We start from the raw sequence: 13,997 nt of genomic DNA on the forward strand, positions 1-13,997 counted from the left end.
TTGAAATAACCAGCCCACTTTTTAACCTAGTATAACTTCCTGTGTTCCAGCTCCCTTCTGCTTATGAAAGTCTTCCATTCTGCACAGCAACTCAGAACTCCTTTCTATCTGCTAGATTGGATGCTGCTCAACCCAAATCAATTTTTGCCCAAATAAGCTTGTACAGGTTTTAGTATGCCTCAGTATATCTTTTGGCAATTCTAGAGTCAGAAGAGGGAACTCAAGGAGAGCCCTAACGGCTCCCAGGAGCAATGAGCAACCAGGCAGAGTACCTGTTAAGCTCCTTGAGCTCTTTGCTTTCTTGCTGCCTCTGGAGGTGGTGGGTATGTCCCTCTTGGGTCCTAGCTCTGCAGCTTTTGTGTCTCGAGCTTTTAGATTTTACTTGAGCATTTTCTTTTCCAGGCTGAGTCCAGAAAACAACCAGCATTGGACTGGGTCCAGTTTAAAAACTGGACTGGGTCTGCGATTAGATTGGGTTTGACTTAAACTGGACTGGGCCCAATGTGAGGCCTCAGGTGAATAAAATTTTGTCTTAAGGCTGAAGAAGTAGGTTAACCTTACCAAAGATAATCCCGAATTACAGTGGCCACGGTGGAGATCGCTTAAACTAGATAAGCTTATCTGTTTACCAGATGCCCTAGAGAAAAGGAGGTCTCAGACAAGAACTCACCATAAAAAGTAGAGGGAAAATTATTTTTCCTCCTCTACAAATTTCTAGTGACCAGGATGAGACCTGCTGGGACCCTCTACTCACTCCAGAGTCTGCAGACGCAATCTTGGGAAAACTGGCAGAAGCCAGCAAAGGGTAAGAATTCTCTCCAAAGTCAGCTCTCCCAGATCTCTGTCTGTGGTGCCTAGTCGAGAAAAAAATTCACAATGTTCTTTTCTTTTCAAATTCAGATTGGCAGTAAAAAAACATCTGTAAGAATTAGATCTTTGAATCGTGAATTTGCTTTGGGTACCCATTGGCTGTCTAGCCCTCCTCTCCCAGGGACAGCGACAGCTTTCGTGTTTGCCTTGTTTTCTGTCCTGAGAACCTGACTTGGCAACCATCAGGTTGGGGGCCCCCAAAATATGGCCAGACAGAAATGTGGCTGACACCCAACTTGCAACTAGACATGGCTGGACAGAAATGTGGGCTTGCACACCATTTACAGCAAGGGTTCAACCAGCGGTCGCCAGCTCTCAGAGGAACTGTCTAAGTCTGTCTTTCTTTTGGTTATCTCTGGATCTTGGGAAAGTAGTGTTTCCTGCACCCTCTTTGGAGACACCTCTTGCATCCATGGCGTTGTTCAGTACTGCCAGGAGTATTTACTGTTTGTCCTCACTGAAACCTGACAAGATATTTGAAACAATTTTTAAAGTAGCTTTACGGTCAGAAGTTGGCCAAATTAAGAACCGATATTCAGAGCCTGAAAATTTCCTTTTAGACTATTCCCCTAAGCTAAAGTGAAACCACATATCCAGAGGGAAAGAAAAACATTCTGAAGTTGTGAGAGGATTTACTAAAACATTCCAAAGACAAACACGGCTAAATCTGGAACACAGGAATCTTCTGACTTCCATCTTGGTGAAGATCTTCTCCCTGATGTAAAGAAACAAGCTGAAGATAATGTACTTAAGTGGGTGGGTTGGCACCTTCACATCATCCAAGTTGCAACCCAAATCTTTGACGAATTAAAAACAACTGTCCTACAAACTGTCATACAAATTGGGTCAACTTGTACAATTTGTCTTACAAATGGAGCCTTTACAAGAATGAAAAAGCTCACCTATCCTTTTTACCAACCCCCAAAACTCCCCTATTTATCTCAAAAGGCTTGTAGGTATTGAAAAAACTCTAGCTTTACGTAACAAAAGTCTTTCTTGGAGGAACTTGTATTCGTTCCCTGTGCCTTTGAGATATAAATATTCTACCCTCTCTTCTCTAGGAACTGAAGTCTGTCTCTTTAAACTGCAAACTTCAGGGGGTCCTTCTTATCGGAAGGAAAAAAAGAGAGAGAGAAAAAAAGAAAGGCTATTTGGAAACTATGTAAGTTAAAAAAAATCTTTATAATCTTCACCACAAATATTAGTGAAAAGTTTTAGCCACCCGAAAATGTAACCTAAACTTATTCCATCTGCCAGAAATACAATTTGGATCCCACTGTTCTTTTATAAACTAGTGTTTTGTATTATCATGTCTGTCTCATGGCTAAAATTTTAAAATGAAAGCTGTAAGATCTCTGGGTGCATCTGTCTGTATGTTTATATATGTCTATGTACATATGTTACAGCTATGTGAGATTTTTCTCCCTCTGGATGGAATTGAGACAGGAAGGGGACAGCGCACAGCCATTCAAGGAATGATACAGCAGTTAACATCGAAATGGTGGAAGATTCAACCTCCAGGAGGCCTTGAGGATCAAGATGGTGGGAGATTTGACTTCGAGTAGAACTTGAGCTTCATTATACGCCCATTGTAATATATTAACATGGTGAATACCATGCCCACAGGCACCATGGCAGTCCCAAAACTAGCCACAAAAGGTCAAAGAGTGGGAGATGGCCAACTTCCTGGGAATCCCAGCCCCTTCCCCAGACTAGTTAGACTAGTCCTTCTACTTATTAGCATATGAAGCCACTGAGCCCATAAAACTGGCAATATGCTCTCTCTCTCTCTGCTCCTGAGACGCCTGCACTCTGTCAATGGAGTGTGTACCGACTTTTACTCTAATCTTAGCACCCAACCCCCACACCTCGTGGCCTTTCTCTTGCCTTTTGATGTATCTCTCTAAATAAATCTACCTTTACTCAACTGTGGCTCGCACTTGAATTCTTTCCTGTGCGAAGCCAAGGATGCACACCTGGCAGGGCACGTCCCAGGGGCTCATCCGAGACCCGGGACATGGCCTTCCTCACGCCCCATATCTATTTTCCTTCATCAGTATTGCCAAAATTAATTTGTACATTTAGCTCTATTTGATTGGCTCAAATTAAATGTACTCCAAGGAATACAGAAACTACTCAAATGTATTTCAAGTTCACATGATCTAAGATAATCTTTCATAAGTAAAAGCTAGTTTAAGTTTATTGGTTTAATTAAGACAGGAATGTCTTTAGAGTTTTCAGTGTTAAAATATAATGCAGACATATAACTTTTATTCTGCCTAGGTTTACTCACATTACCTCTGTTACACAATTTGTCAGCACGAAAGGTAACTTAAAAGGATGGTTAGCGTTTAATGTCTCATGAAGATTTCATCAGTAATCTAAACACAGTTGTCAAGAATAAATAAATAGATGTATGTAAGATAAAGGTTTATAAATGAACTTTTCAACAGTAATTATGCTTTATGGTAAGTTTACATAAAAAATGGTTTCTAAATCTTTTTAGAAACTTGAAGGCTTCAAGTTATATTGAGATAAGTTAATAAGATATTCATTAAATATCTAGATCATTTCCAAATAGGATAAAATTCTGTGGCTGGGGGTTAGTAGACAAGGAGGAAAGTGACAAAAGATGAGGTAGGAAGGTGGCCAGGGCCAGCCACAGCCTGAAGAATCTGTTAAAGCAGTTTGGATTTTATTTCAAGTAAAATGGGAAGCTGTCAAAGTGCTCCATGCAGGAAGATACTTTGCTTTTTTATTCATCTGTATTTTACTAAACTAATACATATGCATGGTCCAAAATATCAAATTGAGCTCACTATAAACCCAGCAATTTCTACCACACTCTCCCCACCCTTGTTTTAACTGTTTTAAATGCTATTTACTACCATATTTTTAAAATCTTATGCATATATAGCTTGATGAACTATATAAATCTCAATTTTCTGAATAAATTTATTTTTCTCAGGTAAAAGCAGCCCAGAGGCAATGCAGGGCTGGCACAGGACCTAACAGGCCTTCAAGAACCCATCTGAGACCTTTCTGCTCTGCCTCCTTAGCACATGACTTTCTTGCTCATCCTCGTCACCTCAGTGTCTCAAAATGGTTGCTGCAACTCCAGCAACTCACCTGTATTCCAAACAAGAAGAAGGGCCAGTGGCACATTTCAGCTGCATCTGCCACCCAGTGACTTCTGATCATGTATCACATGTATCATTGGTCAGAATGATGTAAAATGACCACCCTTACTGACAACAAAGGGAAATAAAATTTTTTTCAGTAAGCATGTTTGCCGCTCTATGTTCTGTTAGGAAGGAAAAGAGAAGAAAGGACGCTGGGTAGGTCTCTAACAGTGTTTACAACACTGCTCTGTCATGATTTTTCCATTTGGGCCTTTTAGATCAATTCCCTGGGTTGGTAGTAAGAGACTGCATCTCTTACATCACATATGTACCACATTTCCCTTATCTACTTTCTCTAACTATACACAAGGGCTTTTTTAAGTTAAATTAGTAATATTTTGCTAATTAAATTGCTGTCTATTGAGCCAAGTAGTACACTTGTCTTCACTCTCAAAAAAAAAATTCAGATTTTTTGGTTATACTGAAATTTCACTTGCTTCATTTTCTAAGTATTTATCTTTGATTTGTCTACATCCTCCAACATATCTGTCTAAATTCTTCCATTCTTATCTTCCAAAACATCAAAGGCATCAGCTAAGGTTTCTAGTCTACCTTTATCCCTGCAGAATTCTTTCCCAGAGTCCCTTGTCCGTCTACTCTGGTCAGGAATGACTGATTGCTTTCTGCCTGCTGAACAGGGTAGAAAATGACCTAAGACTCTGCTCACCACTTTCCTTTTCACCATCTCCTGTCTCCTGAGTTTCCTGCTCATTTGGCTCAAGCCCATCTTCCCAAAACTTTCAAAGAAAGGAAAAAGAAAATTTAATTTTCACATCTTGCATATCTAAAAATATCTTTATTCTACCTTGGCACTTGCTGGATAGTCTGGCTGAATTTAGAATTCTGAGGTGCTGACAATTCTCCTTCAGAATTTTAAAGTCCGCTGTTTTCCAGTTTTCTGTAACTACAGAGGAATTCAGTGCCATTGTGATTCATCCTATTTTCTATGCCATCGTTCTCTCTCTCCTCTTCTCATCGCTTTTCTTCAAATCATCTCTGCACCCTGGGGTTATGATGATATGATTTGAGGTGGGTAGGTGTAGGGACTTTTTCATTTATGGTGATGGACACACCACAGGTCTTTTCAAACTGGAGGCTCGTGCCCTTAATTTCAGAAACGCTTCTTTGACAATCACCTCTCTGCTATTTTCTCTACTCTCTCCTTCTGGAATTCCTAATAGTCCAATATGAGATCTCCTGGATACCACTGTACTTTTTGCTATATTTTCTGCAAGATTTTCTTGATCTCATCTTCTGACACTCCTGTTTTGATGTTTTTTTCACTCATCATATTTTTTTTTTTCATTTTAGAGCTCCTACTTTTTCTCTGAGTATTCTTTTCTCACAGCATCCCATTGTTTCCTGGATGCAATATTTTCTCTTACACTATGAGAATATTCAGTTGTTGCTTTTTATTATTATTATTATTATTATTATTATTATTATTATTATTATTATTATTATTACATTAAGTTTTTGAAGTTTTCTTTGCATTGTCTCTTTCTTCTGGGTTCCTTTAAATGTGTGATTATTCAGCCTCTCTTTCATGTAGGAGGTGTTCATCAAATGCCTGAAATCCTTAGATCCCTGTTCATATATTTTCACTGTGCACTTAAAAAGCCACTTGGGTGCTCCACGTGCATGGATGGGGCTGGTCAACAGGACAGTCTCACTGTGCATTGATAATGTAGCAAACAGGCCTATTCACTGGAATACACACAGCCCTCCAAGTACCAATATCTGGAAGACTTTGTCTTGGCCTGTTCAATTTCTCAAGAGAAAAAAACACTTATCTAACAGATTTGAAAAGCACTTATCTAACAAAAGATTTTATTTTAAATATTGCATCTACTTAGAAACTAATTTTTTTTTTAATATTCACACTAATACATTGAGGTCTTAAGTCTCTCCAAAAGCCATTATTTCCCAAGTCCCTCCTTCCGTTGCTGAACTGTAGTATACTTCATTTGATACTTCTCTTGGCTTTTCTGGAGCTTCCCTGATCTATTAGCCCTGGAATAGATAACCTGCCTCCACACCCTGAAAGATTCCTCCCTAAAACCTTAAGTCACCACACTTGAACAGCAGAACAGTCATCCAGAATCCAACAGTTTTGTAACATGCAAAATATCTTCTATGTACCACAACAATATTAAATATTATATCCTCCTAAACTAAAAAGAAGTTCATCCAAAGATGACCTGAGATTCACAGTTCATTTCAACGCCAGAAGAAATATCAGGCTAATTTTCTGTTTCCCTTTTTTGCAGCTCCAGTCTACACACTGAAATAATGGAACACATTGAACCCCCTGAGGTCCCAGGGTGTAAAAGTCCGCTTCTTTGCTGTAAGAGGTGGTGCTTAGGGCAATAGTTCCCACATTGACTGGGTATCTTGGAATCACCTGGAGAGCTTTTTAAAAACAGAAATTCCCCAGTTTTTATACTGAAAATTGGGTCTGGGATGGAGTCTCAGAATCTGCTCTTGCTTGTTAACTCCTCGCACATGCTGCTAGGTTTGAGAACTACTTCTTTAGAGGACGGACATTCTTATTCAGCACTATAACCATTCAGCCTCAGTCCTGATATGGCCCTAACGTAATCGTTTTCAGGGTCATAAGTTAGAGATGGTGTTAAAGATGGCAGCATATCCCTGAGCAATTCATGGGACAAAGAGAATATCAAAACTGCAATTATAGAAACAGGATAGAAAGTCTAGAAATAGACCTGCAATGTACATTCAACCAATTTTCAACAAAGGCACTAAGATAATTCAATAGAAAGTGGATTGTTCTTTCTACAAATGGCATTGGAACAACCACATAGCTAATGCAAATAATAATAATTAATAATAATAATAATAATAATAATAATAATAATAATAATAATAATAATAATAAATCTTGACCTCTATATTTCATCCCAAAAGTTAATTTGGGATGAATAGTAAGATCCTAAAAACAAGCTAAAAATATAGAATATCTCAATATTCAGGTAGGTAAGGATTTCTTAAATGAAACACAAAAAGCAATAACCATTGAAGAAAAAAATTATAAAAATGGATTCCATTAAAATCAAAACATCCTATTCTTCAGATGACACTGTCAAAAAAAAAAAAAAAGATATACCACAGACTAGAAGAAAATATTTATAATATATAAGTCTGACAAAGAACTTATATCCAGAATATATCAAGAACTCCTATAATTCAAACAGGCAAAAAGACAACCAATTTAAAAATAGGCAAAAGGCTTGAACAGACATTTAACCAAAAAATGTTACATAAATGGCCAAGAAGAAGCACACAAAAAGATGCCTGATACCATTTTCCATCAGAGAACAATGAATTAAAACCACAAAGAGATTCTATTTTATACCCCCGCAAAATGGCTAAAACTAGGAACTGACAATACCAATTTTTAGCAAGGATGTGGACAAGTGGAATCTCATGCATTTCCAGACAGAGTATATAATGACACAAATACTAGAAAAACGGTCTGGCACTTTCTTACAAAATAAAGCATATGTGGACCCCTTGACTCAGCAATTCCGTTAAGCATTTACCCAGAAGAAATGAAAACATGTCCACAAAAAGACTTTTACAGGAATGTCCAAGCAGCTTTATTCATGATAGTCAAAAACTGGAAACACCCCAAAACTCCATCTAGAGGAGACAGGATAAACAAATTGTGGAAGAGTCATACCATACAGTTTTTAAAATTCAGCAGTTTTTAAAACTCAGCAGATTGAAAAAAAAAAAAAAGAACCACTGATACAAGCAACTATACAGGTTAATCTAAAAATCATCATGCTGAGAGAAAGAAGTTAGACACAAGAGAGCACAACTGTATGATTTCATTTATACAAAGTTGAAGAACCAAGAATGACTGGTGAAAGAAATCCTAACCGTGGTTGCCCAGTAGGGGACTGATTGGAAGAGAGCAGGGGGGATGCTTGGGGGAGTGGAAAAGTTCTGCATCTTGTCTGGTGTATTGGGTACACAGGCTTGTCAAAACTCATCAAACTGCACGGTTAAGATACATACATTTCACTGTATGTAAATTTCACATCAATGAAAAACCTATCAAATTGTACCCTTCGAATAGGTGAATTTTAAGGCTTGTAAATTATGCTTGATTTTTACAAAAGATAAAAAAAATGCAGTTACAGAACATTAAACCTATAAAAACAGCAAAATTTACAAATCAAAACTGATGTAAGGACAACTATATTCAGAAGAAATCTCATAGCCTTACATATATTAATTTTTTAAAATAGAAAATGAAACTAAATTTGAAACAAAAATCAAAAAAGAGAAGGGTAAGAAAGGAGGAGAAATAAGTTAATAATGATATAAAGTAGAAATCATTAGACAATAACAATAGATTTGATAAATAAATCCTAGAAATAATGTCTTTGAAAATACCAATAAAATAGGCAAAGCCCTTACAGATTTAAACAATAGAAAATACATTCAAATCGTTAAAAATGAGAATCAGGCTTTATTCACAGATATTCAAGTACTTTATAATGGGATAAGAAATGGAAATGTACCACTCTAAGCTAAAAATTCTGAAAATAAGGATAAAACACACGATTTTCTAAAAAACACATAAACTTCCAGAAATGACTTAAGAAAGTAGTCCATCTGGATACCAATAACCATGGAAGAAATGAAAACTTTTGCCTAGGGAATAACTCCAAATGCTGTACCATGTCTAGACAATTTTACTAATGAGTTCTAGCAGAGCTTCAAGAAAAAATAATTCACATGTAGTTTAAACTGTTCCAGAGCACAGAAAAAGATGGCACACTTCCCAAAGCATTTTCCCAAACCAGCAATATTCTAATACCCAAGTCCAACAAACACAGCACAAAAAAGGAAATCACAAACTAATCTCCCTATTGATATAAATAACGTGCTAATCCAGTAGCATGTTCAATATACCAGTCAATTAATTAATCACTTCAATACCTCAGAAGATGAAAAAATAATTCTTTTAATAAATGCAAAGATTAAAAAATAATTAAAATAAATGTGATATTAAAATAAATACAAAAGCTTCCTCATAGAAGAAAACCTCCTTCATCTATTGGTTATTGCATACAGAAAGCCAGTATTCCAGCTGATGATGAAATACTAGAGTCCATTCCTATTAAATTCAATAATAAGAGCAGTGTGCTGGTTATTATTTAGCACTTTTCTGGAAGCTCTAAGCCAATGTGATAAACGACAGAAAAAAAATTTTAATGGATAAATTTTAGAAACATGGGGACAAAATTCACCTATTCTCAGACGATGCTTCTCTAAATGGAAAACCTAAGTAAATCAAAGGAAAATTCACTAGTAGGAGTCAGTAAGGTAACCAGTTTTAAAATATACAAAAGTCAACAATATTTTTTTCTATATACCTCTAGTAATCAATTAAGAAATTTAACAGGGAAAAAAGTCCCACTTTAAACAACAACCAGAAACACCAAAGGTCCAGGAAAGGAAACTTTTTGAAAGGTATCTTTTATTACTATTTTTATTTGGCGGCGGGGGAGGGGGTGATTACTTTATTTAATTTAATGGAGGCGCTGGGGATTGAAGCCCTCATGTGCTCTATCGCTGAGCTATATACCCTGACCCCCACCCCGTGCACGGATATTCTTAACACGGTACCTGTGCAGCCTTTCTCCACACGCAGAGGTAGGAGAAACATAGGGCTGATTTTTCTGATACTTGCAAGTGTACAGAAAGGTCTGTAACAAAAATGCTGGTGCTGAATATTACTTACAAGGTAATGTATTTTACCAGAGAGTGAAAAGATGGCCTGGGATGGGAGGGTGGCTTTAAGTTTTCAGTTCCAAGCGGTTGCCCTTTGGAAAGGGGGATGGATTTCAGAAATTTGCTAACAGACTGAGAATTAAATGCCATCAATGACCGATTGAAACGAAATTTGATTTCTTCCTCATGGGAGATTCTACACCACTGGACTGACTACTTCCCAAAAGGTTTTGAAAGCATGTTTCTTCTATCTTCATTTTAAATTCAAGCCTCGTTTTTTTAATTTCTTTAAACGTGACCTTCCTCTGCTCTTGGTCTTATTTGGGCTCATCCACCTTTTCAGACTTGTGAGTGATTTTTAAAATTTCACTTCTCCTGTCACAAGAAATGTTAAAAATATTCTTCCTCTTCACCTGTTGCGATAGAGTTCTGTCATTGCAATTTTAATGCATCTGAGGTAGGGTTGTGCCTTTTTTAGGCAACATGCTGTAAATTTGGTTATCTTATCATGTGTTTTAAAAGCTCACCAAAATCTGGGACAAGTTTTGTTTCTGTGCTGGGCTTACTTTGAAATTTGTTAAGCAATGAGATGGAAATTTCAGGACACCAATCAAAGGTCTCCGTTCACCCTTTTCCAAGGCAAACTGAGCGATATTAAATATTACCTCACAGTTTTCAGCCTTCTGCCACAGTGTGATACCTTCACCCCACCCCCACGCTAAGCTGGGAACTCACCTGGCACTCAAGGCTAGAGACCCAGTTCCGTGCACACAATAAGGCGAAGGTTCTGACTCCTTTTGCTCATCCCGTGGGAGAGAAATAAATGGTCCTTGGTGAATCCAATTATAACCCCAGAATCTCATTTGAGGCAAGTTCAGCAGACCCAGTCCCTCTCTGATCTCAAATTAAACATTAAAACAGCAAGCAAGCAGCATGTCTAGAGAGAGTTCTCAGAGAAATTAGCAAATATTGTATATTCTCTTCTCTTGTTGTATAAGTATCACTTAGTTTCCTGAATGGGAGCATACTGTTCTTAAGTGACTTAAATTAACAGGTCACAATTTGATGATCCCTTTTCTTTTCTCATGGTAAGTACAGGGGAACAAGGTAGTAGGCTTAAGGCCCATAAAGGATGTTTCATAAACATCTCTGAAAAAATTAGAGTGAACACTTTAACTACTAGGTCACTAAATTAATTAGGACTCTTCCAGTTGTTAATAACAACAATCTACCTCTAATCAGTTAAGTGAGAAAGAATATTACCACATAACTGGGATACAGGGATTCAAAATGACAGCTGGACCCACCACTCACACAGTGTCCCTGGAGCTCACCTCTCTTCATCTCTCAACTTTGCTTCTGGCTGTGGGCTGGCTTCCTTCTTCAGGGAAGTCCCTCACCATGTGGCAAGAAAGGCGGCTGCCCACGGACCCAGATTCACATCCTTCTAGCTCAGCAACCACAACAGGAAAATAAGATTTCCCTCTGCTAACATCCAGGTACCTATTCCAGGAAGGACTCTGAATGGGCCACGTGCCCATCCCTAAACCAATCACTTGGCCCTGGGGACAGGGTCGGGTGCCCACAGCCCGTACGGTGGGGAGGCAGGGCACCAGGCCGGACAGGCTGACAGTATGGCAGCTCACCTGGTGGAATGAGGGGGATTGGCTCCCCAAGAAGGACAGATTTGACAGATATACGACAACTACAGTCAAATATTTTAAGTGACAAATGCTATTCTTTTCCCCCCCAAAAAAACTATTTTAATAGTTTAATAGTTGAGTGTGTGTCTTTCTGTTGTCATGGAAATGGATTACTTAAGAAATATGTACTCCTGCTAAAGGCCTAATATCCCAAATATAAAAAGAACTCATAGAACTCAACAGCAAAACAAAACAAAACAAAACAAAAAAACCTGGTTTAAAATGAGCAAAAGATCTGAACAGACATCTATCCAAAGAAGACTTAGAGAGCCAATGGAAAATGCAAATCAAAACCACAGAAAGATATCACCTCACACCTGTTAGAATAGCTGTTATCAAAAATCCAAGAAATAACAAGTGTTGGCAAAGATGTAGGCGGGAACCGCCATATGATCCAGCAACTTCACTTCTAGGTATTTATTCAAAGAAAACAAAAACACTAATTCGAGGGAATATATGCACACCCCTGTGTTCATTGCAGCATCATTTACAATAGCCAAGACATGGAAACAACCTAAGTGTCCACCAACAGAAAACTGGGTAAAGAAGATGAGGTAAATATTTAAAATGGAATATTATTTAGCCATAAAAAAGAATGAAATCTTGCCATTTGTGACAACATGGAGAGACTTGGAAGGCATTATGCTAAGTGAAATAAGTGAGACAGAGAAAGACAAATACTGTATGATCTCACTTATATGTATAATCAAAAAAAAAAAAAACAAAACCTGAGCTCATCTATAGATACAGAGAACAGATTGCTAGTTGCCAGAAGTGGGGGGCAGAGAGAGGATTTTGGGCAAAATGGATGAAGGGGGTCAAAAGGTACAAATTTCCAGTTACAAAATAAGTAAGTCATGGGGATATAATGTATACCATGGTGAGTACAGTTAGTAACAATACTATCATACTGGAAAGTTGTTAAGATCTTAAAAGTTCTCATCATAAGAAAAAAGATTTTTTGTAACTCTGGGTACAGATGTTAATTTAGACTTACTGTAGTGATCATTTTGCAATATATACAAATATCAAATCAGTACACTGCACACCTGAAACTAATACAATGTTATATGTCAAATATACCTCAATTTAAAAAATTAATTAAAAAAGAAGGGAAGAAATGCCATTTCTCTGGTCCCACTCCAGATGCCGGGGATGGGACCCTGCAATCTGCATTGGAACAAGCCTTCCGGGGGATTCTGACCCACGTTAAAGTTTGAGAACCACTGGCCTTGTTGCCTTCCCCATTGAGAAAAAAAAGATTTCTTTTCAGTCTTAGGTAGTTAAGGAATAATTATAAGAGCAGGGATTGAAAAATGTTTCCATAAAGGGATAAACAGTTAACATTTTAGGTTTTGTGGGCCAAGAGGCAAAAATCGAGGTTATGTAATATTTATGTAATCCCTTAAAACACAACCATTTAAATATGTAAAAACCATAGCTGGTGGGCTATACGAAAGCAAGTGGTGGGTCTGGTCAACAGTTTGAGGTCAGGCAGACTTATTGAAATAAAAATGGTTTTAAAGAAAAAGAAAAGAAACATGTACTTCCAGATGCAGAAAAAACATTCACATTCAGTGGAAAAGATAAGGACTTTATCACCCGGAAGCACTTCTCAGTGAAAGATAAACACATCCCCCAGAAACTGACCCGATGGCAGCAAACGATGCAGTCACCGTCGTCCCCCTTGGCCAGCACTTCAGACCCTTTCCTATCAATGTTTTCCTTCGCAGGGTCAAAAAGCCATCGGATGTCTGCTCCTGAGAAGTCCAGACACCATAGTGAGACGGAAAACACGCACAATACGCATATGGAAGGAGAGAGACCTGTGACTTCTGTGGCTCTACTAGCTCACTTATCCTGAAGATAAGATCTCAACGTGAGTGTGACTGACGCCGGGAATAAAACCACTGCATGTGGCACTGAGAATATCCACCCTCCAGATAGATCATGTGATTGGAAATGACACAGAATGGTTTTAACTTGTTTTTGCTAAATTACAAACATAAAAAATCACCCAGGGCCACTCTCCATGGATACTCACATGGATTCCACCCCCTCAGAGTTTCCCTCCAGTCTCTCCAGCCATTCCTTTTCAACATCTACTGCTGGAACCTCTTCGTCTTCCTACAAAAGTGTATCTTGATGTTGCTCACGCTTTGTTCCAGACCTTGTTCCCTTCTCCTCTATAGCCTTTCTTTGGGTGATCTCATGCATTCCGCTCAGTTACCATCTATTAGCTGACCACTCTCAAACCCACATCTCTATTATAGACCCGTCGAGGGCTCCTGAGCTTCAGACAGCTGCAGCCCGCTGCCTCTACACATGTCCCTGTGGCTGTCTCTGTGTCCAAATAGTTAATTCCTCGTTTCTCCCCCTTAACCCCAATACACTCTTCTTCCAATGTTCATTATCTCAAAAAATGATATCGCTATCCAGCCCATTACGTAAATTTGAAACCTAGAATCAGATT

The sequence above is a fragment of the Camelus ferus genome, chromosome 33 (genome assembly GCF_009834535.1).
Source record: "Camelus ferus isolate YT-003-E chromosome 33, BCGSAC_Cfer_1.0, whole genome shotgun sequence".
Lineage (NCBI taxonomy): Eukaryota > Metazoa > Chordata > Mammalia > Artiodactyla > Camelidae > Camelus > Camelus ferus.